Source organism: Triticum dicoccoides, chromosome 7B, assembly GCF_002162155.2.
Source record: "Triticum dicoccoides isolate Atlit2015 ecotype Zavitan chromosome 7B, WEW_v2.0, whole genome shotgun sequence".
NCBI classification, from domain to species: Eukaryota; Viridiplantae; Streptophyta; class Magnoliopsida; order Poales; family Poaceae; genus Triticum; species Triticum dicoccoides.
The window spans coordinates 772294712-772303833 of NC_041393.1; positions in this window are offsets into that span (position 1 = coordinate 772294712).

Below are 9122 nucleotides of genomic sequence, written 5' to 3' on the forward strand. Positions count from 1 at the left end.
CTCCCTCCCCTCTCATGTTGTAGGTTAGGTCGTGAATGAATCAATGTTCAGGATATCAGTAACAGGTAACATATCGGTCGGGTGCTGAGTACGGAATAATCGGCCTATTGGTCTAGGAACTGAATTTATCGGTAGGTTAACTAGGGACATATCAACATCTAAATTTCTTTTCAATGTTGAAGCACTTGTTGCAGTAGAAGCAGCTATAGGCTGCTACAAATGCCAAATGCAACACATAAATACATACACATACTTGATACTACATAGGAGAGAGGCACAATAGTGGCATAATAGCAGGATTATCATATCATAGAGGAGACGAGTTTTCCTTGTTGTTTGGCGGTGCCATGGAAAGAAGACAAAAGGAGTAGACGATGAAGCAGATGGAGGAGTGGAGTTGTCTCCGCTGGGGCTTCGGCGACAACTTCTCACACATGGGGCGATATCCACTAGACGGAGGAAAAGGGAACGAGTGGGAGAAGGGAGGGAACACGGACCAATCCTATATGACACCCACTAGCGTCATAGAGTTGATGCTTCGCTGAAGACTCCTTCAGACGGGCTGGCCCACATAAAGGTTGTTTTGTTTCAGTTTCCATTTTTTTGTTTTTTGTTTTCAGATTCTGGGTTTTACTCTGGGATTTTTCTTTTACTTTTTTCCAAATTGTACTTTTTATAGGTTTTCCAATATATGGTGAATTTTTTTCTTAATGTACACTGAAGATTTTTTAAAACACACATTGAACTTTTTTACTATATGGAGAACATTTTCAAGTACACACTGAACATTTTTTATATGTACGATGAACATCTCTGTTATATACATTGAACCTTTTTAATGTACAATCGTATTTTTAATAGACACCAAACACTTTTTAATATATCGTGAACTTCTTTTTTAATAAGTACATAACTTATTCTATAAAACACAAACTTAATTTTTTTTTCTAAAATACATTTTCCAAATTTTAATATGATTTTTAAAATATCTAGATCCAAAAAAATAATAGTCGGTTTTTTTCACAACCTTGTCATAAATAGGTCTTGTAGAAAATGCCATGATTTTTCCCACATTGTCAACAATCTCGACATTGTTACATAAAAATGTAGCCTTGTCCACATAATAAAGATTAACGAGTATCCCCATCTAAAAGTAATGGCATTAAACTTAATGCATTAATAACAAGCCCACCGCATAATATCCAAAGCGCATCACAGCAACTGAATAAATTAGTCCATGTCATTTAACATATACCCTAACCCTAAGTGTAGTTCTTGCTACAAACGGCAAGTATAATGCTTACTACATAAGATAAGCCGCATACAAACCTACATCACCTAGTTTTAACAAAGGATTTGAGAGAAATACTAAAAAATAGGGTTTGCCCAAAAGCGAACATTGCCACAAAATAACGCGCGTCCAACCAACCAAACCATGGAGATGGGTGAGGTTACCTCAAGGATGCACGGTGCTCCGGTTCACTGAACAATTGGCCCTGATTGGAGGGGAGTTTGGATGGGGGAGAGGCACCAACTAGGGTGGGAAAAGAGGAACAACGATGGGGATTGAATGGGTGGGTGAGTGGCCCACCCACGATCTCCCTGGCCACTTTTTTCTTTTTGATAAAGGGTGAATTTTATTGACTCAGAATGAAGCATTAAGTGAATACAAACATAATGAGCACACCCAGCCTCTGCATAGCTAGATGCACACAACCAACACCAACACACACAAATAGACACACCGGCAAAGAGCAAAGTCATACAAGACCAAAAGCAATGCCTCAGCGAGAGAGAGAAAACCCGAAGCAATCCAAATATCGATCAACAATCTATAACAACAACCATATCCGCACCAACCATATCATAACACCACAGGGACAACGGGGTTCTTCAACATCAATGCCTTCAGGAAGGGGCCGCACACAAGTGTTGTCTTCATCGGATCCAAGCATCAAAGTCCAGACTCTAGGTTTTCACCCTGAAGAACAAGTCTGAGCATATCTGAGCAATGCTTTCAACCATGCAACGACGCAAAAACTATCGCCATTGCCAGGTATAACGATCTCAGATCAAACCTAGGGTTTTCGCCCCAGAACTCGAGACAGGGTACTCGAGAAGCACCACCAACTTGGAGTCAACCATGTGTTGTCGCCACCACCTTTTCGCAATCCCGTCAGCTATATGTGATGGGCTAAGAATCCCACCACCGCCCATGTGCCACCATACCCTCTGCGTCAAGTCGATGTCCATAAATTGTACATCATTGAAGGAAAAACTGGCTAAAGTGATATCCGCCAAAACCCACCACTTAACTCGTCGGGGGCTATCGCCGCCGACCATCACGTTAGGATTAGTGGGCTACCACCAACCATGGTCAACGGCAACAAACACTTAGCAATGTAAGCGAGGTTTGTGATGACTGGACAGGTGTGGACCTAGGTCTGCCGGTATTGACTACAACCATCTACCCTACCACCATCGTAATTGATGACAAACAAAAGGGCCAGAGTGTAAAATACTTTTAAAAATTGACCATTTCGTACTAAACTCGTCATTAAGGATGGAAACAGTGACTATGGCCCGATGGCATTCCTGGTGAGAGCACATGGACAATGAGAGAGAGGATCCATTGCAACATTTCGTGAAACAGTTGTCGTGCGAGCATGTACCATTGTGTGCGACGTAGCCCATCTACCCTATTTTTCTATCATTACTGACGGTAGACAAAAGGGTCAGAATGTAAAACACTTTTAAAATGGATCGTTTTATATAGAACTCATGATTTACTTTTATTATTTCCGGTGTTCATTGTACTGCCATGATTAAAGATGAATAGATTGAAACTTTCTCGCAACAAAAAGAAACTTGTAAGAGCGGTGGTTTTGGCCACATATGAGAGGCTGAATCCAGCCTAGATGGCATTCTTTTTTCTTTATCTTTTTTGACTGGAGCCTAGATGGCATTCTTAGTGAGAGCACAGTCACACTTAGAGAGAGGATCCACTGTTAGATTTAGTCAAGAGCTTTGCTTCATCTACGTAAAATAATTACAAAAACTAATGTAAAGTCAGAAAATTCTCGAAAAAACATAAGCTTATTTTCGTATAGGTTAACGGGTTAAGCTCGGCCAGGTTTATACCCTCTTCAAAACCGCGCCACAGGTTCTAGCGGGGTTTAACCCACATCCCCAACATGGACCAAACTGCACGGACTGGACAACAAGCAAAAAAGATCCCGTGGAAAGAAAAAGAGGAGAAGGTGATAGCGACGGTGCCTACAGCGGCAGGGAAGGACTACATGGAAAGGACATAAGCTCTCCACCCACCGCGGACACGCCCATCTCTCGCGATGCTGCACCTCCTCCTCTCCCTCCACGGAAGCCTTTTCTGACTACACCAGCCTTCTCCAGTGTCCCTCTCCACCAATTCTGGATGTTAAATTCCACCCCCCCCCTCCTTCTTCTCGGTCCTCCCTCCCCTCTCATGTTGTAGGCTAGGTCGTGAATGAATCAATGTTCAGGATATCAGTAACAGGTAGTATATCAGTCGGGTGCTGAGTAGGGAATAATCAGCCTATTGGCCTAGTAAATGAATTTATCGGTAGGTTAACTAGGGACATATATACATCTAAATTTCTTTTCAACATTGGATAGAGCACTTGTTGCAGTAGAAGCATATGAAGGTTTCTACAAATGCCAAATGCAACACATAAATACATACATGACACTAAATAGGAGAGAGGCATTCAGACGGGCTGGCCCACATAAAGGTTGTTTTGTTTCAGTTTTATTTATTTTTTTCCTTTTTAGATTCTGGGTTTTACTCTGGGATTTTTCTTTTACTTTTTTCAAATTTTAATTTTTATAGGTTTTTCCAATATACGGTGAATTTTTTTAGTAACGTACACTAAAGATTTTTTAAGTACACATTGAACTTTTTTTACTATATTGAGAACATTTTTCAAGTACACACTGAACATTTTTTATATGTGCAATGAACATCTCTGTTATATACATTGAACCTTTTTAATATACAACGGTATTTTTAATAGACACCAAACTTCTTTATAAAACACAAACTGGTTTTTTTATAAAAATATATTTTACAATTTTTAATATGATTTTGAAATATCTAGATCCTAAAAATAATAGTCGTTTTTTCCACAACCTTGTCATAAATAGGTCTTGTAAAAAATTCCATGACTTTCCCCACATTGTCGACAATCTCAGCATTGTTACATAAAAATGTTGCCTTGTCCACATAATAACGATTAACGAGTATCCCCATCTAAAAGTAATGACACTAAACCTAATGCATTAATAACAAGCCTACCGCATAATATCCAAAGCGCATCACAACAACTGAATAAATTAGGCCATGTCATTATTTAACAGATACCCTTACCCTAATTGTATTTCTTGCTACCTAGACAAGTATAATGCTTACTACATAACATAAGCCTCATACAAACCTAAAACCCCTAGTTTTAACAATGGATTTGAGAGAAATACCAAAAACTAGGGTTTCCCCAAAAAAGCAAACATTGCCACGAAGTAATGCGCTTCCAACCAACCAAACCATGGAGATGGTTGAGGTTACGTCAAGGATGAACGGTGCTCTGGTTCATCGAACAGTTGGCACTGATTGTTGGTGAGTTTGGACGGGGGAGAGGCACCAACTAGGGTGGGAGTAGAGGAACAAAGATGGGGGCTAAATGGGTGGGTGAGTGGCCCACCCACGATCTCCCTAGCCGTTTTTTTTATAAAGGGTGAATTTTATTGACTCAAAACGAAGCATCAAGTGGATACAAACATAATGAGCACACCTGGCCTCTGCATAGCTTGGATGCACACAACCAATACCAACACACATAAATAAACACGCCGGCAAAGAGCAAAGTCATACAAGAACAAAGCAATATCTGAGAGAGAGAGAGAGAGAGAGAGAAACAAAGCGGTCCAAATATCCATCAACAATCTATAACAACAACCATATCCGCACCAACCATATCTTCACACCACAGGGACAACGAGGTTCTTCAACATCAACGCCTTCAGGAAGGGAACCACACACAAGTGTTGTTGTCACCGAATCCAAGCATCGAAGGCCAGAGTCTAGGTTTTCACCCCGAAGAACAAGTCCGAACAATGCCTTCAACCAGGTAACGACGCAAAAGCATCGCCATTGCTAGGTATAACCCAACTCAGGTTAAACCTAGGGTTTTCGCCCCAGAACTCGAGACTGGGTACTCGAGAGGCACCACCAACTCGGAGTCAACCATGTGTTGTCGCCACCACTTTTTCGCGATCCCATCAGCTACATGTGATGGGCTAAGAATCTCACCACCGCCAATGCGCCACCATACCCTCTGCGTCAAGTTGTTGTCCATAAATTGTACATCATTGAAGAAAAAACTAGCTAAAGTGATATCCGCCAAAACCATCCACTTAACTCGTCGGGGGCTATAGCCGCCGACCGCCACGTTAGGGTTAGTGGGCTACCACCAACCATGGTCAACGGCAACAAACACTTGGCAATGTCAGCGAGGTCCGTGATGACTGGACATGTGTGGACCTAGGTCTGCCGCTATTGACTACAACACCCATCTACCCTAGCGCCATGTTAATTGATGACAGACAAAAGAGCCAGAGTGTAAAATACTTTAAAAAATTGATCATTTCGTACTAAACTCGTCATTAAGGATGGAAACGGTGACTTTGGCCCGATGACATTCCTGGTGAGAGCACATGGACAATGAGATAGAGGGAATCCACTACAACATTTCATGAAACAGTTGTCGTGCGCGCATGTACCATTGTGTGCGACGTAGCCCATCTACCTTTTTTTCTATCATTACTAACGGTAGACAAAAGGGTCAGATTGTGAAACACTTTTAAAATGGGTCATTTCATATATAACTCATGATTAACTTTTATTATTCCTGGTGTTCGCTGTAATGCCATGATTAAAGATGAATAGATTGGAAGTTTTTTGCAAAAAAAAATAAACCCAGTGAGAGCGGTGATTATGCCACATATGAGAGGCTGAATCCGGCCTAGATGACATTCTTTTTCCTTGACGGGAGCCTAGATGGCATTCTTAGTGAGAGCAGAGTAACACTTAGAGAGAAGATCCACTGTTAGATTTAGTCAAGAGCTTTGCTTCATCTATGTAAAATAATTATAAAAACTAACGTAAAGTCAGAAAATTCTCGAAAAAACACAAGTTTATTTTCATATAGGTGTAAGATTTTTGTTCCGTCAAATAGCTGCCACACGAAAACAAGTGAAAAGAGGGTTCGCACTGGATTGCCTAAATGCCTAAAAAAGGGGGAGGCGTGTTGCGAGTTTCAAAGTCGCGACCTCTCACACCCAAAGCGAGAATCGTACCACTAGACCAAACACCCATCTGCTTTGTTTAACTTCTCCCCTTACAGCGAGGTAAGCAAACTTGGATCGACCCGTCCTCCCTTCCATAACCTTCTCTCTCCCCCTTTGAGATAAGCAAGGACTAACTAACGAGAATGAGAATCAGACTAACCTAATCCCTTTTTTCCCTTGGTCGCTGCTTCTCAAACTGGTTGCGCGGCCGAGCAAGATTGCCCTCGCCCCCCTTCAGCATAGGATTCTCCGCTCTGGCTTAGATTGAAATGACACTGGTCATGAACTGCCCTTGACGGCTGGACCTTGGCGATACGCATCGGACGATGGAAAGTTAATGCCTTCTTTGGATTGGAGGATTTTCACAGGATTTTCATGGGATATCAATCCTCAGGATTGTTTCCTATGAAACGCATTTGGATCAAAGGATTGGGCCATTAAAATTCCTCAGGATTGGGTCTTTAAGGTGCTGATTCCAAAGGAATTTACACATGATGTCCGACCTTTGGAAAAAATCCACAGGATTGGCTATGTCATGGCAATCAAATCCTCCATTTTTCCTATTCCTTTTTTTTGCAAATCCTGTGATCCAAAGAAGCCCTAAACGAACTGGTCATGGGGAGGTCCTGTTTGGCGCCCTAAGCGCCCCTTAGACTAGTTGGCGCTCGCAGAAGACTTGTAGCGGGCCGGCCCACTACCTTCCTTTTAATCACGAGAACGTCAAAAGGAATAAAAGGTGAACATGATATTTCTGGGAACTCCTATGCGCCGCATTCTGCGGCAAATACATCGCCATCGCACACGGGTACGTCCGACTGGGCCGGGCCAATGGGTTGCGGCAAATTATTGACAAACCCGAACAATTTTCTGAAATGGCGAGTACATTTTGAAATTTCTGAACTTTTTTTTTGTAAAGATGAACATTTCCGAATTTTTGAACAAAATTTCAAATGGGAACAATTTTTAAAATAACAAACAAATTTTGAATTTTTCGAACAAATTTAGAAATGGAGATTTTTTTGAAAATTCCAAATAAATTTAAATTCGAACAATTTTTTAATACATGAAATGTTTTTTGAAAGGAAGAACATTTTTAGAAATTTGCGAACAATTTCTAGAAACAGGAACATTTTTTGAAATCCCTGTCATTATTTACAAATTTCTGAAAAATGAACAAAAGTAGTTTGAACATTTTTTTAAAAATGGAACATCTTCCGAAATTCCCGAATTATTTTCTAAAAATGTGAACATTTTTCAAATTTATGAACAATTTGCGAAAACACGACGGTTTAGCACGAACAATTTTTTAGACATGAACCTTTTCAAAAAAGAAATTAAACCTTAAAAATAAACAATAAACCAAAAAGGAAAAAAGAAACAGAAAAGCAAAAGAAAAGAAACAAGAAAGAAGAAAAATCAACAGAAAACGAAAAATATAAACCTAAAAAACAGGAAAACCGGGGCAGGGAAACTTCTAGAAAGTTCCCAAAACCAAACAAAACCGGTTCGGAATCTCTAGAAGGTTCCATCGTAACGCTCGGTCGCTGTTTGACGCAGAGAGCGTCAAATAGGATATTCCGATATTTCTCACGCTTATTTGGGAGAACTAGGGTGGTTCGAACCACGTAGAGGAAGATGCATAGGCCTAGGCAGTAACCACTAGGACGTGCTAATTTAGTTGTCCAGTATAACGAAACATTACTATTTGACCCTTTCTTTTAGTTATTAACATATTTAACCTTTCTTTCTGTGAGTAACATATACTCCCTCCGTTCCTAAATGTATGTCTTTTTAGAGATTACACTATGGGCTACATACGGAGCAAAATGAATGAATCCACGCTCTAAAATATGTCTATATACATCCGTATGTAGTTTGTAGTGGAATCTCTAAAAAGACTTACATTTAGGAACGGAGGGAGTACCATTGTATATCCAACGTAATTAGTATGAAAAAATCATAAAACTTGGAGTAAGCTAGTGAATTTCACAAAAAAAGTTTACGAGCTAAAGAATCTTGCATTTGAAAAAAAATGATCGATTTTGAATAAAAGGTCACAAAATTGAAATAGTTCATCAACTTGGAAGAAAACTTCAAAAAATTAAAATAGTTCATCGATTTTGAAAAAAAAGCTCATACATTTTGAAGAAAAGTTCACAAACTTGAAAAACAATTCAAATTTTGAAAACAGTTCATCGATTTTGGGAAAGAAGTTCATTGATTTTGAAGAACTTTCATCAAATTTAAAAAGAGTTCATCAAGTTTGGAAAAAACTTTGCAAAAAATTGAAAGAAGTTCATCAATTTTGCAAATAAGTTCATCGGTTTTGAAAGAGAATTTCACGAATTTGAAAAAAGTTCATCAATTTTGAGAAAAAAGTCACAAAATTCAAAAAAAAATCATCAATTTGGAAAAAAAATCAAAGTTCAATAATAATTTTGTCGATTTCAATTTTTTTCATGTATTTTCAAGCAATTCGTCGAAGGTTGTCGTGCAAAAAGGAAAAACAGAATGAAAAATGAAAAGAGAGAATAAAAGAGAGGAAAGGTTGCACCTTATCAGAACCTGGCAGGTGGCGGGGCTCAATTATTTTTTTGCGTTCTAAAATCATAGAAAGAAACCTCAGGCAGCCCTACATGGGCAGGCCCAGCACACGGCCAGCGCTAAATAGGAAACACTGATCATGTCCCTTTGTGCTGGGCTACTTGTTGCGAACGTGTTAAAGATGGGCATTGTGATTT